Source organism: Pseudophryne corroboree, chromosome 7, assembly GCF_028390025.1.
Source record: "Pseudophryne corroboree isolate aPseCor3 chromosome 7, aPseCor3.hap2, whole genome shotgun sequence".
NCBI classification, from domain to species: Eukaryota; Metazoa; Chordata; class Amphibia; order Anura; family Myobatrachidae; genus Pseudophryne; species Pseudophryne corroboree.
This window is the reverse complement of record NC_086450.1, coordinates 164,433,027-164,454,631: the sequence shown is the minus strand read 5'-3', so window position 1 is coordinate 164,454,631 and position 21,605 is coordinate 164,433,027.

Genomic DNA, 21,605 nt, shown 5'->3' with positions numbered 1-21,605 from the left:
GGCCAGGTGTTTGTGTCGGCCACTTGTGTCGCTTAGCTTAGTCACACAGCGACCTTGGTGCGCCTCTTTTTTTCTTTGCATCATGTGCTGTTTGGGGAGTATTTTTTTGAAGTGCCATCTTGTCTGACACTGCAGTGCCACTCCTAGATGGGCCAGGTGTTTGTGTCGGCCACTTGGGTCGCTTAGCTTAGTCACACAGCTACCTCATTGCGCCTCTTTTTTTCTTTGCATCATGTGCTGTTTGGGGACAATTTTTTTGAAGGGCCATCCTGTCTGACACTGCAGTGCCACTCCTAGATGGGCCAGGTGTTTGTGTCGGCCACTTGGTTCGCTTAGCTTAGCCATCCAGCGACCTCGGTACAAATTTTAGGACTAAAAATAATATTGTGAGATGTGAGGTGTTCAGAATAGACTGAAAATGAGTGGAAATTATGGTTATCGAGGTTAATAATACTATGGGATCAAAATGACCCCCAAATTCTATGATTTAAGCTGTTTTTTAGGGTTTTTTGAAAAAAACACCCGAATCCAAAACACACCCGAATCCGACAAAAAAATTTCGGTGAGGTTTTGCCAAAACGCATCCAAACCCAAAACACGGCCGCGGAACCGAACCCAAAACCAAAACACAAAACACGAAAAATTTCCGGTGCACATCACTAATATATATATATATAAATACGGAAAGACCGGCACTCCACTTCAATAGTAACTGCCTGGGTGCCTCCCATGGATCAAATAAAATCCAGGAAATACACACTGCACACCGGGTGGCACTCCACGGATTTATAAAGATGACAGCTACAGCTGCTGCATACATATTATATCAACTGCTGCATATTATATCAACTGCTGCATATTATATCAACGTTTATATCAACACTACCATTTTCATCATACCTCTAATAGTGTCCCCATACATATACCACACTCAGTGGTTAAAGTTAATCTGCAGCGGTGTAGATGTGCAGATTAGCTTTAACCACAGAGTGTGGAACACACGTGGATCGCAGAACTTCTCGTTCGCATTCCACAGAAAGGGGTTTAGAGAGCCGGAATATGCTAAGAAGACCCTCATCACCGCCGCTGGAACATAGAATTGGACCGCATTGGCTTCTGGCAGCGGTGGAACACACGTGGAATGCAAAACTTCCAATCCACGTTCCACAAAGTAATACTAAGAGTTGAGACGTGCCAGCTGTATAAAAAGATCCAGACTACATCATACATTTCAGTATTAGGCAATTATCATATATATATATATATATATATATATATATTCCCCACGGACCGGCACTCCCTCCTCCGTTTGCTACAGTGGCTCCGGTGCCCTCCAAGAAAATCCTCATAAACAATGAAAAAGAGGCGGCACTCGGAGACTTAAAAGTTCAAATAGTGTATTCAGCAAAACAACCAACGTTTCGGGGTCAGATGCACCCCTTTGTCAAGGTGAATAACAATGTGCAATGTGTTTAACATACCTTAAATAGAGAGACATCCCTCCGTGAATCACGCCCGCCCGGCCACGCTGTTTCCCGCATCATTTCCGGCTGTCCAAGTGTGACGTCAGCGCTGTCGCGTATGGTCGCCATAGCAACCAAAGAGACAGCCCGTCCTCTCTGCTGGCTTCCGGCTGGTGTGTCTTGCGTGGTGGCGTCTGGTTGTTATGGTAACCAGGCTTCCTGAGCGGCCGGGCTGCGGCGCTATGTGATAAAAAGGAAGTAGATAAAGTGAAAAGTGCATGGATTAAATAAAACAGTACCCTATTACCACTAATGAAGCTAGCCATAAGAGGGATCTCCACAATTATTAAAACGAAACAGCTATATTTAGCAGTAACGCTGCCGGCCCTGCTGTAAAACTTAAAGGGGCTGGAGTGTCATAGATATGCTTAGGGGGATGAATGAGGGGGTGGATCAAGGCCACCAAGTCTCTACTGATGCCCCAGGGGACTATCCATGAGTAATCCCCAAAGGGGAACAATGGATCACATAGTAACTACTCCTACGATGCAGTATGTGTACTGCCTATGGCCACTTGTGGAGATGACTCTAGACTAGAAGATGAAGACATGTAGTAAACAACTTATAGTGACTAAAGAAAGAGGTGTTTGTTAACCACAATGTTCCTAAAAGATGTTAAAGCCCTTCACCGTTCAGCCATTAAGCAAGCGCTACAGGGTAAAGAATCGGAACAACCGGTGGCGAGGCACTTCGCAACAGCTGGACACACCATGAAAGATCTACGTTACCTTATTATTGACCATGTCCCCAAACATGTGAGGGGAGGAGACAGGGATGGTAGACTGCTGCAGTTGGAAACCCGGTGGATCTTCGAGTTGGGGACCACTAATCCAAATGGCCTCAACGAGAAATTGAGCTTTTGAGATCCCTCTTATGGCTAGCTTCATTAGTGGTAATAGGGTACTGTTTTATTTAATCCATGCACTTTTCACTTTATCTACTTCCTTTTTATCACATAGCGCCGCAGCCCGGCCGCTCAGGAAGCCTGGTTACCATAACAACCAGACGCCACCACGCAAGACACACCAGCCGGAAGCCAGCAGAGAGGACGGGCTGTCTCTTTGGTTGCTATGGCGACCATACGCGACAGCGCTGACGTCACACTTGGACAGCCGGAAATGATGCGGGAAACAGCGTAGCCGGTAGGGCGTGATTCACGGAGGGATGTCTCTCTATTTAAGGTATGTTAAACACATTGCACATTGTTATTCACCTTGACAAAGGGGTGCATCTGACCCCGAAACGTTGGTTGTTTTGCTGAATACACTATTTGAACTTTTAAGTCTCCGAGTGCCGCCTCTTTTTCATTGTTTATATATATATATATATATATATATATATATATATATGCAGGACAATGGATAAGGTGTTAAAAGCGACCAATGGTGTCACATATAATATAGGGAGACCAACTTACGTAAAAAAGATATACAAAAATGTATTCATAAACAAATCACACCAATAAAAAATGAAATGTCAAAGCCACAGATAAATAGTAAAAAGTAAAAAATCTACAGAAACAATCTAGTGCTGGATAAAAATACAGTTTCTACCTCTAAAAATACATGAGTGATAAAAAGGACAATGAAAGAGAAGGAATGCACAATACTGTGAATATCAGTATCAGAACAAGTAAAAATTATAAAAAAGGATAAGATAGGATGTTTTTCATCAGCCTGTAATATTGTGAAGGAATTTTAGGAGAGTCCCTAAGCTTTTATAACCTCCTTTTAAACTAGGTTTTTGGATAAATACATGGAACCTTTTTCAACTGGATTCCATACAGGTATATGCATCCATTAACATGGATAAAAATAGGATTTTAATTACCTACCGGTAAATCCTTTTCTCGTAGTCCATAAGAGATATTGGGGGAATCTAGTACGATGGGTATAGATGGGGTCCAAAAAAGTCGGTCCACTTTAAATTTCTTCAACTGGTTGTGCTGGCTCCTCCCCTCTATGCCCCTTCCCACAGGCAGTTATAGGTAGAGTGGTGCCCGAAGGATAAAGGACATACTTATTGCCCAAACAGTATACCAAAAATAACAAAGATTTAAATACAAACTGAAGAAAACTCTCTGGAGCTCCAGAGTGTGCATCCTCTCCTGAGGGCACTTTTTTCTAAACTGCCTGTGGGAGGGGACATAGAGGGGAGGAGCCAGCACACCCAGTTGAAGAAGTTTAAAGTGCACCCTTGGACCCCGTCTATACCCATCTTACTAGATTCCCCCAATATCCCTTATGGATGCTAGAGAAAGAACCCTTTATGTGAGGATCTTCTTGGACTTAACTGTGAGTTCTTGGTATACATTGGTTATTATCACTTTGGTGATTTTAGGTGTTGATACACATAAATAAACCTTGATGTACATGTCTCTTATATCAAGTGAGTCCTTAGGTGCATCTATCTAAGAAATGTCTTGGGCAACCACTTCTGAGATATCTCTACACAGTGGTGTTTATTGAGCTTTTACCTAATTATACTACACATTGGTGTCCCATGTTGTTTTACTTTCGTATATCTAAACTGGGAGCATGAATTATCTATAAGAAGACTACTATAGACAAGTGAAAGAAACCTTTACACGAGTATCCCAGTTACGACATTTGTGAGTGTTGGGTACAATATAATTTTTTGATACTGTTGGTTACCATTCCAAGTTAGGAAGAAACCTTTATACACTTGGCATACCAACTCGACAAGTGAGCTTCAGTACGCTGAATGTTATCTATGGTCTTGTGAAACTACAATGTTATTTTGATGTCATAGTAGCAACTATTGCGTTTCAAATTTACTATACACTGGTATTCTTCACTTTCATATGCCAAAATTTGGAACAAAAATCGTCCACAAAGTACTATAATTGACAATTGAAAGAAACCATTATATGAGGTTCCCAGCCACATTAACTGTGAGTTTTGGGTATGTTGCTATCCTTCAATTTTCTTATCCCTGTATTGTTGCTCACTTTTCCCTGTTTTGAAAGAAACCTGTACATACTGTACTTGGCTTACCCATTCGACAAGTGAGTCCTGGTACGCCAGATATTGTGTTATATTTGGATTCTTGATTATTATTATTAGAACTAAAGAAGAATGTCCATATAAGACAGTACCACACATTGTGTTATTTTGTTTATTTACATGAACCACCACTGGAGGAAAAGCCTTGTTTAGAAGAGGATCCATCTTAAGTGAATCAGTGGACATTTTGGTTTGCATTCCCTATGTGTTGCCTTTGATCTATTGTCTTGTCTTCAGCAATATATAAAAATATGTATCCCCTCAGATGTTGGGATCTTCAATGGTGGGATGCCGCTGTCAGTCATGTGACCGCTGGCATCCCGACCACTGGGATACCATGCTGAACCCGTGCATATGTAGTGGGAAAATCCCAAGTTAAATTTCCCTGGATACTGGCTCAGCACTAGGGTCTCCTAGTTAGTTTATACTGTGCTGTTGGATAGAGAGCAGGGCACCCAGTTGGAGCAAGCAAACTGGCCCTCTCCGCACTTAATATGCCCCTGCTGTATTGTATATCAGTAACTTCAGTAGTCTCTGCTTTGTCAGATGGAGGTGGTAGATGTGTTTGTTTATAGCACGGTGATATATTAACATTTTCAAATACTTAATTGGCTATTAAAAACCACCCCCACATTAGACAAATCACACCTACTGTACATGGTTTTTGTCACTCCTGGTTTTGCATTTCATGTGCTGGTAGGAGAGTTGGGTCATTTGCTTGTGTCTGTGACTCCAGGCTGCCCCTGTGCAGGAGTATGAGAATAGCTATAGGGAGGTACACATAGAGAGATCCGTGCTTAAATTCTAAGCAATCTGACTAGATTGCTTAGAAATTAAGCATGGATCTCTCCGTGTGTATGCCCATAGCGTTAGCGATGCACGGCCCAGCACTTCGCTATCGCTGACTCTAGTTAGATCGCTGACTCTAATTAGATTGCTCATTTCACCGCTGGGTGAAATGAGCGCCCCCCCCCTCGCTCAGCACACATCGTGCTGAGCTGAGTCAGGAGCTGATTTTCAACTGATTCATGAACAACTGCTGCACATTTACCTATCAACCTAACTCATGTATTTTCTTATGCTACATGATAATGGCACATACATACACATACATATTTATAAATTGTTCAGCAAGAAAGAAAGGGGTGAGATGTATCAAGCCTTCTAAAGAGTGGAGAATCCGCTTCAACTGTACCTATCTTTTGATATAATGTACTTGATAAATGCTACATCAAAAATGATTAGTTGCTATGGGCAACTTCACCACTTCTCCACTCTTCAGACAGTCTGATACATCTACCCCATAATGTGCAGTGCATAACTGGACATTTTAGCGCTGTATGTAAGAAACAGCATCAGCACCCCCCCTACTCCAATTTAAAATAGTGCCAGTGAGCGCGGCATGACTTCATGGAGAAGGGGGGTGGCCACAAAATAATTCATTATTCAAATGACGCCGCACAGTAGCGCCACTTACACACATTACGCCAGGTAGGGTCCTCTTTTTTTCCACATTACGCCAGGTAGAGCTCCCTTTTACACAGTACGGCAGGTAGAGCCCCCATTTACACAGTACGGCAGATAGAGTCCCCATTTACAAAGTATGGCAAGTAGAGTCCCTTTTTACACATTACGGCAGGCAGAGTCGCCCTTTTACATATTACAGTAGCAGAGTCCCTCTTTTTACACATTACGGCAGGAAGAGTCCCCGTTTACACATTACAGCAGCAGAGTCCCTCTTTTTACACATTACGGCAGGCAGAGTCCCCCGTTTACACATTTGAGCAGCAGAGTCCCTCTTTTTACACATTACAGCAGCAGAGTCCCTCATTTTACACATTACAGCAGCAGAGTCCCTCTTTTTACACATTACGGCAGGCAGAGTCCCCCGTTTACTCATTTGAGCAGCAGAATCCCTCTTTTTACACATTACAGCAGCAGAGTCCCTCATTTTACACATTACGGCAGGCAGAGTCCCTCATTTTACACATTACAGCAGCAGAGTCCCTCATTTTACACATTACAGCAGCAGAGTCCTTCATTTTACACATTACAGCAGGCTATTACTGGGGAGGGAGGGAGGCAGACTGTCAGCTCTGCACAGCGGGTGGGGGAGCGGGAGGGAGAATATTGCTGTCACACAGGACACTGCCGGAAGAGATACATTACCCGCTGCTGCTGCTGCTCCCCCCCCACCGTCCTCACGCAGACAGCAGGATGTGGCCACCCCCAGCCGCCCTCACACAGCAGCAGGACACGCCTCCCCCCGCTGTATTCACACAGTGGCGAGACACGGGACTGTGAGCCTCTTGAAGCCAGCGCTGCCGCTGCCTAATGTCTTCTCAAGAGCAGCCAATCGGGGACAAGGCGCACAATGCGCTCCAAGTACAAGTGCGCTGTGTGCAATGCACACTTTGCACACATGTACTGTAGTTACGGCTCTGTGTACAAGGCTATGTAACATGGAATTATACAGAAAACCATTGCAGAGCCGCCAACAGAGGCCCAGGCATAATATTATATAACATGACCAGATTTCAACATTGGCTGGAGGTAAAGCCCAGCTGCCATTTACATAAATCTAGAGATTAGTAAAGTTTTGAATTATAAACTGAAAACGTCTAAATAAGCTCATCTACAATAGGGCTGAATACTCACTGTGCTGTAAAAGGAATTATTTTAATAAAATGTTCAACTGATCAGGGGTGTATCTACCCATTGGCCAGGATGGCACTCGCCAGGGGCGCCAGGCAAGGAGGGGGTGCCGCCTGGCTGTGCCACCCGCAGCCAAAGGGTAGAAAAGCAGTACTATCAGACTGTACTTGGTGAGAGTCTGTTACGGCTGGAGTGGCACCGCACTTGTAATCAGACTCAAAATAAACTACAGCTCCCAGCAGCCCTTGTTGCTGGGAGCTCCCGGCAGCAAGGGCTGTTGGGAACTGTAGTTTATTGTGAGTCTGATTACAAGTGCGGTGCTGCCGGACACTAGTCTTATCACTAGTGCAGTGCGGTATGCGGTGATGACGGACACCGGCGCCGCGCCGGCAGTAACAGACTGTCACCAGGTACACAGCAATTGTTATATAGCACAGTGCTATAGATCTATTTGTTGTTGAAGATAATAAAAAAGTGTCAGTGTTTGGGAGAAGGGACTGTAGTTCCTGGAAAACTACACGATTTTCATGCATGTTAGATGTAAGTGTTAGGGTCTCCTGCTCTGTGCTGCCACGTCGTCATGGCAACCGGGAGACAAGTGCTAGCGGAGTAACCTGAGCGTAGCTGATACTCCGGTTCGGGTCTTTTGCTGTGCAGTGGTTACAGGCTCTGTGCACGGCAGGGGATCCGGTGCTGGTTTTTGTGCTCACAGTCTGTGATGTCTGAGTGGGGCGTGGACAGCACCTGCTATATAAACCCTCTTCTCAGGTTAGGCAGATGCTGCTGAATCTTTGTTGGTTAGTCAGTTCCTGAAAGCTAGCTAGTACTGTGTAAACTTTGTATTTGTTTGTTGCTTACTGCAAATAGGCCTTGGGATTTGGTATTACACTCTGCCAATCCAGACCTAGCAGTAAGACTGGAGTCAGTCGTTTAACCTGCTGGGGTTCTTTTGCTACTCTGTGAACCTAGCAAGTTTGCGGCTGTATTCTCAGACTTGCCTGCCAAAATCCTTTCTCACTGTGCAAGGTGTTCAGGTGTCAGTTTAGTGGCAGTAAGCTGAACCAGTGCACTGCAAGTGAGGACAAGGATTGTGGAGACTCTCCTTGTGTCTATTATTCCATCTCTGACCAAGGAGTTTACTGCCACACCCGTTGGTAGCCCTTTAGGGTTTTGCTGTTGCCCTTAGCAACAGCATTTCAGGTTCTCTACGTATTAAATCACTACATCTTGCTTCTTTCCATCTGAGCATTCCTAATATTAGGGAGACACCCAGTTTCTTAGCCTTTGGGCTTCTCTGTTCACTTTGTGTTTATTTTGTTACCCTATCACCTTCTGTGCATGTAATATCATATTCCCCAGTATGTCTGTGAGCTCATTTGTTTTGCATCCCTCACCGTTCAAACACCAGTACATTCCTGCTGGCACTGGTGTGCATAACAGTAAGTTAGTAGTAAGTAAGTGAAAACTTTAACTTGTTCAGTGTAAAAAAGAAAATACATATCTTACCTATTTCAAGACCAGGTTCAAGGAAATGTATATCAGTTAATTGTATAATTGATCATTTTATCTTGGAAGTGATGGCCCCCTGATGTTTTTTCTAACAGGAAGCACTTCTACCATCCAACTAATGGTGTTTGGTTAATGGCTGGGTCCATTTGAGGTTCATCTCACTGCAGCTCATTAGCATTTCATTCGGGATGCAGTCAAGATGCCGGCGTTTGGCATCCTGGCAGTCGGAAAGCTGACGCCAGCATCCCGAAACTGCTCGGAATGCTGATGCTGGCATCCCAACATAGATAGCGATGCAGAATGCCAAAATCCAGATCGAGTTGGTGCCAAAGTCTCCACTGGCAAGTTAGCGTTAGGCCGAGAGGGTGGGAGGGTTAGGGTTAGGCTACAGGGAGGGAGATTAGGAAGGGTGGATTAGGGTTAGGCAACACTGAAGAGGCTATTGGAGGGGGGGGGCAGGTTAAGGTCAGGCTGTGGGAAAGGTGGGTTAGGGGGGAGGGATGGTGTAACGTGAATAAGAGACACTACTGTGCGGTAAAATGCGAATAAGGGACACTGCTGTGTGGCATAATTTGAATTGGAAGTACTATTGTGTCCACGCCCTTCCCCCACAAGACTATGCCCCATTTCCAATACTCACACCTTATTCCAAATGTGTGTGGGGGGGAAAGGTGCCAGCCCCTTACTTTGCCAGGGGAGCTCGGACCCCTAGATACACCCCTGCAACTGATGTCCAATATGCCTGGTTCAGCATTCAGATACTACATACTAACAATCACTCTACAGTTGACATTACATCATTCATCTTCATTTGACTTATCAAAAAAAATTCAGTAGAATGACAATTCCTCCAGTATAACCTTAATAATATTACTTTGCTGACTGTGATTATGGTTGTTAACATTCCTTAATTACATTAAACTCAACTTGAAAGTAACTTAGCAAGGCTCAAAATTACATTGGCCCAGCAGCCCAAACACATGTGATGTCATGACATCACAGAACATGCGTCATGGGCAGGAAGATGGGCAACAGGCATGTCTGCTATAGTTTGGCATCAGCCTTGGTACTTCCAATTTTCTGGTTAGGCCTCAATGCTATTATTACTGTAAATACAAGAAAATCTTAGGCAAAAAAGCAAGTGTCATTTTTTTTCTCCACTAAAAATATCTTTAGTATAGAATTTTATTCTTCCATGAAAATTGTTGAAAGTGGAGTGTGTTACTGCGCAGACTCCATGTTGCTACTCATCTAGGGAAGCTTCACACCCTGTGCCAAGGCCCTCAAGACTACATGTGCAGAGCCATCTTGGAACTGTGTTAGGCTGGGTACACATCAGCCGATATTTGATCGATTTGCCCGATTCTGATGGATCGGAATGACAAATCGTTCAAAATTGTCAAATGTTTACAAAGCTCTATCTGCGTGCTCCCATGGTTGTTAGCGTCAACTTCTGGTCACCACTACAATAGGGCTGACAGAAGTCATCGCTAATGAGAGCCATGCTGCCGAATGTAGCATGGCCGCCCCCATTGCTCCTTCGCTGCCGGCATTGGCAATTGTGTATGCCGGGTCACTGTCGCTCATGATGTTGGATTGGGTACACATCATCTAATGTGCAGCCACCCTTAGAGTGCCACACTGGTGAGCAGATGTACTAAGCCTTGGAGAGTGATAAATCACTTCCTGTCATTTTTGAAACTCATCAGAAGAAATTCCACTTAGCAATGAAAAGAGCACTGAAGTGAGCCAGTGAAGAAGTTGCCCATGGCAACCAATCAGCACTGAAGTAACATTTATAATTTGCATACTATAAAATTATACAGAGCAGCTGATTGGTTGCCATGGGCAACTTCTCCACTGGCTCACCTCTCCACTATTTTCAATGCTTAACACATCTCCTGCATAACAGTCTGTAACATGGCAGTTAGGGGCTGATTGGCTGGTACTGATTTTTCTCAAAAGTGCTACAAGGTTTAGTATATCTCCCCCTAGGAGTAGTCTTCCACTTAGAGCCAATGAGACCTGTGATTACCTTCTGTATTAGACAAAGTTCCAGCATCCACAGTACCAGTGTGTGCTAGCAACACTTTTCCTCCTCTGTACTTCAGATGGAAAGCCCTCACTTCACCCAGCTCCTCCCAACAACCCAATCACTGCCTTTCTCTGAAAAACCAAGCACTTCAGTGTAAATTTGGGCACACAGCCCTGGCAAACGGGTTATGTAGTACTTTGTAAATAAAACCCTATATATGGAGTATATACCTGTACTGTAGCTGCTCTCTAACTGTTATAGCTTTATTTTTTGTTCCATTTCTGCTTATATAGTTGAACCAATAAACCCACGGTTGTGAAATAAACAGAGCAATGCTAGTGATGATGATGATGATGATGATGATGATGATGATGATGATATCAGTGATGAACAAACTGTAACAACCCAGAGAAGCAATAAAAATACAGCCAGGCCGCTGCCAGCTGTGTGCCCGCCAACTCCCAGCGTTCATTCCATGTTTTTGCTGTTTGCCATAAACACTTTGCTACTTACTTTCTGTGGGAATAAATAGAGATTTAAGTCAGTGTAGCACGGCTGCCGGGTTATTGTGCTGTGTGTTATCTGATATCTGATGAATGCTTTGTAAAGGAGCGCTGTGATATCTAATTACCAGGACTGCAGCATTTTATGTACGAACCCACGAGAATGTTGTCTGATTCTTAATGGGTTGCCTAGTCAAACACGGAAAAGTATGGGAACAATTTGCATCACAGATGCCAAACGTCCCTAATGTCCAAAGACAGCTCCAGGTTTTCCAGATCCATGTCTGAAAGTTTTTGTCTTTGTGAATGTGTCTCTATTTACAGTAATATTGGACTCAGGAGCTGACGCAGAGTTGATGCATGTCTGATATGCAGAGTGTATCTCACATGAATTAGCACTGTACATCCTCTGGAACTGAGTGGATGCAAGTACTGTATCGATTATGTGTCGTACGCATTTTAGAGGCATCTCCGCTTGCAAATATATAGGTAGAACAAGGCTGTAATGGGGCACTCTCACATAGGAAGTATTCAGGGGTCTATTCATGAAGCAGTGATTACTGTGGAGAAACAGACCAGTGAAGAAGTTGCCCATGGAAACCAATCAGCATCTCCCTTACATTTTATAGACTGTACTTGATAAAGGCTTCCTTCAAAGCTGATTGGTTGCCATGGGCAACTTCTCCACTGATCCTTTTCTGTACTGTTTTCACTGCTTCATGAACAGACCCCTAAATGAGGTAATGTCTAGTGTATTTAGGTAGTATAAATATGCATGTGGTCAGACATCATGATAGGGCTGGTGGAAGTGCGTATTGATGATGATTAAGATGGCGGGAGTCAAACGAAGCATAGACATACAGATGGTCCGGCCGCAGAGATGTGTGCAACTCTGCATACGGCGAATATACACATTTGGTTCTGTGCATGAAACATAGGTGCAGTTGTGACCAACTTATACTTGACTGTGCATCAGACGGGTGTAGTATGGTATGCCAGCGGTCGGGCTCCCGGCGACCAGCATACCGGCGCTGGGTGCCCGACCTCCGGCTTACCGACAGTGTGGCGAGCGCAAATGAGCCCCTTGCGGGCTCGCTGCGCTCGCCACGCTGTGGGCATGGTGGCGCGCTACGTGCGCCACGCTATTTTATTCTCCCTCCAGGGGGGTTGTGGACCCCTACGAGGGAGAATAAGTGTCGGTATGCCGGCTGTCGGGATTCCAGCGCCGGTATACTGTGCGCCGGGATCACGACAGCCGGCATACTGAAGACCACTCCATCAGACACTTAGTGGGACTCTGAGTTGGAGTCGGGCACAGCCGTAGCATTTGGCAGACATGGCATCATCTATTGGTTGTCTGCTACTTTAAGATATACCGCTACAAAGCCCTTTCCTGGTGTATAAGCGTGCTTGTAATGTGCAAGGACTGAGATACCCACTTTGAACATCCATAGATGCTGAAATACTGATTAATCTCACCATCTGCTATGCCATAGAAACTTGCAGCAGCCCTATGGTAGGTGAAGTTTCTCCTTCCACGTAGAGCCCCCTATGTGACTCTGTACGCAACCACTATCAGCAACATGCCAGTGACACTCTCATAACATGCCCATGAAAAGGACCATCTTGTGCATCCGCCAGGCCACGTCCTTGCCACGCCCCAGAATGGCCACTCCATTTTCATGTGTCTCCTGCGTGCCTCAATCACAGCTCTGACTCTGGATACATGTGCGGAATTGCTCTGACATTGGCAGTGTGTGTGAGTAAGAATCAGGCCCTCAAGCTGCATAGGCAATTTGGTTATTCATCATACATAATTACAGGTCAAAATTTTGTGACACTAGTCCCTTATTAAAAGTTTTGCCTGCACATGTCATGCTGTCCAACAGCTGACAAAGAATGAGAGCTTCCATGTATTATATGTAAGAATTAAATTGTTATGAAGACACTGAAGGGTTAAATATGTCCAGTTTGTAGGGTGTTGCATGGCTTCTAGCTATAAATCTACCTCTCCAATTTCTAGCCAGACACATTTTCATGGCTGCAGCAAACTATGGTCTCTGACAGTACATAGGGCGACGGGCTTGAGTTGCCAGAACAGATGTGTGTTCCCAAACTTTTTAGTATTTTGGGTTGTTATTAATGCAGCAGCTGTGTGCAATCATTTATGACTGAGAGGGGGTAGGAAGGGGGGGAGGGATTGCATGTTCTTGTTTTTTTAATAATGAAACATACCCAGTGGTCGTACACAAAGCTAGAAAGCTGGCAGACTTAATAATAGAAAATCAAACTTACCTTGAAGATCTAAACTCGATGAATTACATTAATCAGTTTGTTAGCGCTGGAACTACCATGGGGATTTAAATATTACAGTTGAAAACTATTTTAGTTCCATTTATGTAACTATTCTGTATTCACAGCACATGTTTCCAGGTCTTAGAGGAATTTCAAACTGTGTATACTCATATCCAATTAATTAGAAGCTGGAGCTTAGTTATAATTAGTTCAAAAGGCGTTAGATTCTAAAATATTACTATGGTTCTGAAATGTTTGCAAAAATACGTGACGCATGGGTTTTTGAACACAGAGACAGATACTTCAGTTATATAGAGAATGTTGACTTCTTCAAGTCTGAACTTACTTCGTTACCTCCAGGCTGTGGTTTTTTTTACCACCCACCTACTCACTGTTAACCTCCACCCACTCACTGCCATGCTCATCCACCCACTCACAGCCATGCTCCTCCACCCTCTCATTGCTACCCTCTACCCACTCACTGCCATGCTCCTCCACCCACTCACTGCTACCCCCCATCCACTCACTGCCATGCTCCTCCACCCTCTTATTGCTACCCTCCACCCACTCACTACCATGCTCATCCATTTACTCACTGCTACCCTCCACCCACTCACTGCCATGCTCCTCCACCCACTCACTGCTATCCTCCACATATTCACTGCCATGCTCCTCCACCCACTCACTGCCATGGGGGGAGGGGGTCTGTCTGGGGACCCAGACTTCCAAGGGATGTGCAGCAACTCTTCCCAGGTGTTGTGGTCACATCCACTCTAGTGTTCAAGATTAAATGTTTCCGATGGGACATTGCCACGCTCAACATACACCACAGCCACAATCACTGCAATACCAGGGTCCAATGTTTTTCTTAGCTCAACTCAATGATGCCAACATTTTGAACAGAGCTTTTCACTTATATGGATCTGCCACTCTGGGGATGGCATAGCAGGCATACAGTATAATACAATATGGTTTGGCTCAATTTTAAAAATACAGTACTTATCTTATGGCATAGGATGTGCATGTGTGTACGTATAACAATCTGCATATTCATACAAGTTTAACAGTAGAAGATGACATGTAACATTTAATACTGAGCATGTTTATGGCAGCAATAATTATATGATGATGATGATGATGATGATAATGATGATATAAAGCTGGGCAGTCTTAGACCTTTGGCCTTGCCATTTTTAGGATTTTGATAGATCTAGTCTTAGTGAGAAAGAAATTATAAACAGATGTAACTGTGGCTGTCTAAAGAGGGAAATAACTGGCAGTATTACATCCCTCTATTCCCAAAAGATGATCCTTACTGATAGGTCACATTACATAAGGTAATCTGGAAGACTTGCTATCAAATCATTTAAAATAATTATTAAAGTTGATGCTACAGTACCACACACGTGTCTTAATTACTTCTTGATACTAAGCCATAAATCCTCATTGGGGTAGGCATCTTCAGGTCCATTTCACCCATGAGGGGGGAACTTCTCTGCTCACTGAAACCTGGAGCCATAAGTGTACTTATAGGGCAAAAGTAGGTAGGCCTACCTTTGCTACTAGGCTATGGTGGAGCTCTTTTCTATGTGCTTGACCAAAGCTTTTTATAGGTACGGGATCTTTACTGAAAGAGCGTCAGAAGGGTTTGGGGGAGATGAGAGTCATGAGGCCACACCAAATTCCACTAGACCTAGTGAACAGGCATCACACTGGGCCATTACTGTCTGTAATCCACAATAAAACTTGTCAAAGGCAAACAAAAAGTAAAAAACAGATGTTGTAAGTGCTAATTTGTAATAAATACATGCAGCAAGGCACCTGAATACCACCTTTTCAAAGAAACAAGTGTAAAAATGCTCCTACTAGTGGCAGGAACCCTCCATTATTGCACAACTACCCGCTCCCCCTCCCCTACCACAAAAAAAAAATGGGGGTCCATTGCATATTTATATTCGGACATATGGCCTCTTGGCCAGTTGGCCAAATTAGCCTGTCCATTTTTCATTGTAGCAATTCCTATTAAGAACATATACTACACTAGCTCTTAGCCAAAAGGCCATGAAGCTATTCAATTAGCTACCCTGACTTGGACGCTATATGGCCATTTCTAAAGAAAACCAAGAACTGTTCCACATACACCTGCCATTGTGCTATACAGACTTTATTGTTGCTATTAGAGTCAGCCTGTTGAGTCTTAAGATGATGTAATACAATGGGAAACATCAGGCTTTACAAATGAGACTGCTGTGACCCTGTACTGCTACAGCTCTGGTGTTAGATTAGAATTGTAGTGAGCCAAGTGGCACTTGGATCACATTTGAATTTCTATTTTTAGGTGCATAAAAAAAAAACCCCACCATCCTGGGGGGAATCAAGTTGTGATTCAAGAATGATGGTTCATTACTGCTGCTATTGAGCCATACTATCCCCTCACTCAAACTATGTTATCTACTAGATGAGCTATGGTACTAGTGTATATATATTTCAAGGAAGATCTAAAACAATAAGGAAGCAATTGGTTATAAAGTAGTCATTCAGCCCAGATCCTATACAACATACCAAGCTTTTGGTAGCTGGTGACTGGGATCATGTAATAATAATTACAAACCCTTCAGCCTAGCTGAATGAGATGTGTAGTACTGTATAATGCAGGGGCAAAAGCAAGATTTCTGGAGGGGGGTTTCCAAATGTTTGATTTTAGAGCAATTGTCGTCAGATGAGCTTATCAAGGATGCATAATAAGCATGTAACAAGCTACAGTCTGCCCCAAACAAAGTGCAGTCTATGTAATACAGTACTTCAGAGACATACAGTGTGCAGGCCTTTTGATCACAGTAAGCAACTTACCAGATTCTCTTTCTGGTGATATGATTGAGCACTCAGATTTCCTACCACTGCAGTAACACCATTCTGCACTTTATAGTACATGTAGTGTCTGAGGGTTGAGTATTAGATACTGGCAGTCAGGATGTCAGTGGTCAGAATACCAGCATCGGCATGCCAACTGCTTAGAATCCTGACAGGGGTGGAAGAGGGAGGTATCGCTAATTCTAACCCTCCCCCTAACTCTCCCTCCCTGCAGCCTATCCCTAACCTAACCATCCTGCTGCCTAAACCTAACCCTCCCTTTCTGCAGCTTAAACCTAACCCTCCCTTGGCAGCCTAACCCTAACCTTCCCCGGCGTACTTACGTTCGAGATTCCGGCAGTCATGATGCCGGCATCGGCACTTTGGCAGGTGTCAGGATTACGACGCCGGTATTGTAACTGATAGAATCCGAACTTCATCCCATGGGTGATGGCCAGACTGTAGGCAACTGGAAACCCCCCTGTGTTTGCATACGTCCTCTTTTAATCCACAGGCTGTGTACTACACGCATTCATGATTGCAAATGATTGAATTGTAAAAAAACTAAAATAATAATTTTAGAACAACAGGTTAAAATGGCAAGAAATAATATAAATATATATGTTTTACTGAAGAATAATTATCACGTAGATACTAAATAGTATAATACAATTGAAATGGGTAGACGAGATTTACCAGTTGGTAGTGGCGTATCTATATAGGGTTCAGGGTGTTCACCATACATCCAGCACCAAAGTATTATACTTACCCTTGGCTAGCAGCAGTGGCAGCACTGCACAAATCACCAGGAAAATAGTGCTGCGGACATTTTCATGGAAATTTGTGCATGCACAGTAGAAAAATCACTGTGAACATGGCGCCCACACTATGGGGGTCATTCAGGTACAGTTGCTCTTGCAACCATCGGTGCACAGTACCGATTTTCTGTACTTTTTGCATGCACAGGGACCCATTCTGTATGTTCGCAAATGGGAAAGAAATAGGAAAGAAGGCTGCGCTGTCAGAGGAAAGAACAGTACCATTCACTAAGTGTGTAAATTTTAAAACAATTTATTAAAAGACAATAACTCTTTTTAAAAAAACAGTATTTTGTGCAAAATAAGCCAACTATAAGCAATAAATAATTTTGCCAATGGTATAAAGGGATGAAGTTTACCCCAGGTAATGATTCAGGACTGACGTTTTGTATTCTCTAGGATCCGTTCCACATTTTGCCCATATATAATATGTCCAGTAAATTTCTACTGTATAGAGTCCCTTTAGGAAGGTATTGTAGAGAGTCCAAATAAAGGTTCCATATGCCGCTAGAGGGTTATAGCAATGTCCCGTGTGTGGTGGGTACCTCATGCAATGCGGAAATAGGATGGTGCCTCTCTGGGACTTCACTGGATAACTGGTTGATGGTATGGGCTGGTTCGGGGCCAATTCAGAGTTGTCCTGTACCAGGGGGTAAATGCCTGACGCGTTTCGCTGCATAGACCTTGCAGCTTTTTCAAAGGTGTACTCTGCTGTCTGGGTTTGGACTTTATATACCCTAGACAAAATGGTGGCTTAATTGGCACCTAGATGCACATTTCCTGTTTATCACTAACATACCTCTTTCTAATCATTAAAACAACTAAAATGTGTATAGGAGACAGACCTACTTAAGTAAGAAAACCTTTGGTAGTATAAGACTTTTATTTCCTATACACATTTTGTCTAGGGTGTTGATTGACAGTCTGATGCCGTTTTGGTGGTGGGAAGAGGCCAGGGATCTCCTCCGTAGGAGATTTACTGCCCTCTGCAATGGGCGGCTTGCGCAGTACCATGAGTGCCGTAACCCGCCCCATGGTGGGTGGTTTGATCCGATGCTACCTCCTAGGATGCAGCTCGGATCACTAGTACAGAAGGAGGCGTCTGCATGTAATAGACACCTCCTGCTGAATCTACATACAACACTATCACTGCTGCTTCCAAGAAACCAGCAGTGATAGCTTAATCAACCGCACCTGAATGAACCCCTGTGTTCCCGGAGACCTGTGCATGTGCAGAAGACTCTTGCACAGTCAGGGCCGGCAACAGAATTCTTGGGGCCCGGTACAGGGATATCTCTGGGGCCCCTTCAGATTATATATATATATATATATATATATAAAATGTATTAAAGAGCAACAGAATTTGCTCCACCATATAATAAATTGTCAATAAATATATATATATATATATAGAGAGAGAGAGAGAGAGATAGATTTATCTATTCACATATATAAATATGTATATATCTCCTTCCTCCCACGCTCCCCCATCCCATCCCAAAGCCCTGTATCCCCTCACTAATCCACTCTTACCCCGGGGGAGAGACTCACCTGCGCTGCCCTCCCCAGTAGCCAGACGCTCACACTGCACAGCAGATGCCATGCGACCCTCACACCCCACTAGAAGAGGCTGGCACAGGGCATGGGAATCCTGCCTGGCCAATGGAGATGCTGCCATGTTCCGTAACTGCCTGCAACAGAGCTGGACCCGGAAGAGCTGGTCCTGGAAGAGCGGACGCACACTCATGCTTCAGTCATTGTGTGTGAGAGGCTCCTGTCACTCTGAGGCTGTGCCCACACCACGTACAGCTCACTGTACTATTTGGACAAGTTGGCTCACATCTCTGCCGGGCACAAAGTGGCTTATCCTTGGGTCCCCTCTGATCCTTGGGGCCCGGTACATGTGTCCCCTTTGACCCCCCCTGTCGCCGGCACTGTGCACAGTGCCAGAGTCTACTCCCCTGAGCAGCGGAGAGATAGGAGGGTGCTCACACGGAGACTGCACAGGAGCCCCATCATCTCTTAAACCACCCCTGCTAGTTGGTTATTCATAGGCAACATGAAGCATAATGAGCTGAATTCATTATCATCCATTCGTTATTATAAGACTTGAAACCTTTGAAAATGACTTGTTTATGAAAGTTCAAGATGTTGTTGAGAAACTCTGCTCTCCCAGACTGTGATGCCCACATTAGCATCTGTGCACGCTATAATTCCGGTTAGTGAACCGGTTAGTGACTCCTTAGCCACCACCATCGGTCACACCATGGAAACTTGTACCAGCCCTTCTTCATCTAACTATAGCTTACTATGCTGAGTGTCTGGTGGTAACGCAGCCACTTTCTGTACAATGACAGGCCTGTGACCCTCCTATAATTTGCGCACAGAATGGACCATTTTGTGTGCACCTCCCAGTCACCGCCCAGAAACGCCCATCACTTTTCCACAGCATTTCTGATACTGCCTGGCCTGATCGCAGCAACAACTTTTCAGAAATTAGAGCGCACGCACAGTTGCAAATACCTTTCAACTATGTGATCATCAGTATTGCGTGCAGATTACATGTTGCTCAGAATCATGTAATTAATGTAGAGAACCATTGCAGGTCCAGTGGAGTCCACACCAAATATCATGTACTCATATTTAATACTTATCTCTTTACAGTGTTGCATTTCCGTTGCAGCAGCACAAATCACAGAGGAACTGGCGCAGTGGCCATTTTATCAGAGTTGTGACTGCGCAGTAGAGAAGTCATTCCTAGAGATCTGCGCATAAGCCAAAGACTCTGGCACAATAACAGTAGGGCTGCTATCAGAAATGATGGGGCTCGGGACTGGCAAAATAGGAAGGCCCTCACCAACACACATAAAAAAAATAAAAATGTATATATATATAAATAATTTATTTTCTTTTTTTAAGGAAAAAAAAATCTATGTCCCTAGACTCTTGTCCCCAGCACCATATTATGCTCCACACAGTAATGCCCCACACAGTTTTGCCCCAGTACCTGCACACTGGGGAGCTGCTTGTTGTCATGGGTTCTGCTTGTCCCCCCCCCCCCCCCCCCCTTCTCTGGAGCCGCTGGAGCCACAGCAGACTGTTCAGCAGTCTGCTTTAAGTAAAACTATTGAAAATGTCCCTTCCAAAATGGCCACCGCCTCGAAAGGAGACAGTTATTAAAGATACTAGAGCAGAGGTTCTCAAACTCGGTCCTCAGGACCCCACACAGTGCATGTTTTGCAGGTAACCCAGCAGGTGCACAGGTGTATTAATTACTCACTGACACATTTTAAAAGGTCCACAGGTGGAGCTAATTATTTCACTTGCGATTCTGTGAGGAGACCTGCAAAACATGCACTGTGTGTGCCCCCGAGGACCGAGTTTGAGAACCTCTGTACTAGAGCCTCCTGTAGTATTTTTATAACTGTCTGCTCAGAAGCGGCGGCCATCTTGAGAGGGACATTTTCAATAGCCTGCAGGAGTCAGACATACAAAGGGCGACACTGGCAATGGCAGGAGGACAGGCGGCGGACAGAGGACGGATGGCGGCGCGCGGCAGTGGCGGATCTAGACTTAACTTTTAGGGGGAGCGGTTTAAGAATTATGACTCCTCCCCCTAATCATAGCCCCTCCCACTTAGTAATGCCCTTCCCGTTCGCTTCTAAATTTCCTATTGTTGCCATTACTAATAAAATGTTGCCAGTTAGTGGAGAGAACCCTGCACACTGGTGATACAGACTGGCGAATCGCCATTCCTTCCATCAGGGGTGGTAGAGGCTAAGACAGTAGGGCAATTTAAACATGCATGGGATAGACATAAGGATCTCCTTACAAAGAAATAAGGATCAAATAAGGTTAGAGATAAAAATAATGTAAAAAAAAAAGGGGCAGACTAGATGGGCCAAGTGGTTCTTATCTGCCGACAAATTCTGTTTCTACAGCACACAGAATGAGCCGAAATTCACATTATAGCACACTGTATGAGCTGAAATTCACATTGTAGCACACAGTATGATCCGAAATTCACATTATAGCACACTGAATGAGCCGAAATTCACATTGTAGCACACTGAATGAGCCGAAATTCACATTGTAGCACACTGTATGAGCCGAAATTCACATTATAGCACACTGTATGAGCTGAAATTCACATTATAGCACACTGAATGAGCTGAAATTCACATTATAGCATGCAGAATGAGCCGAAATTCACGTTATAGCACGCAGAATGAGCCGAAATTCACATCATAGCACACTGAATGAGCCGAAATTCACATCCTAGCACAATGTATGAGCCGAAGTTCACATTACAGCATGTAGAATGAGCCGAAATTCACATTACAGTACACTGAATGAGCCAAAATAATGCAGGGACATATACACTTTAGTTA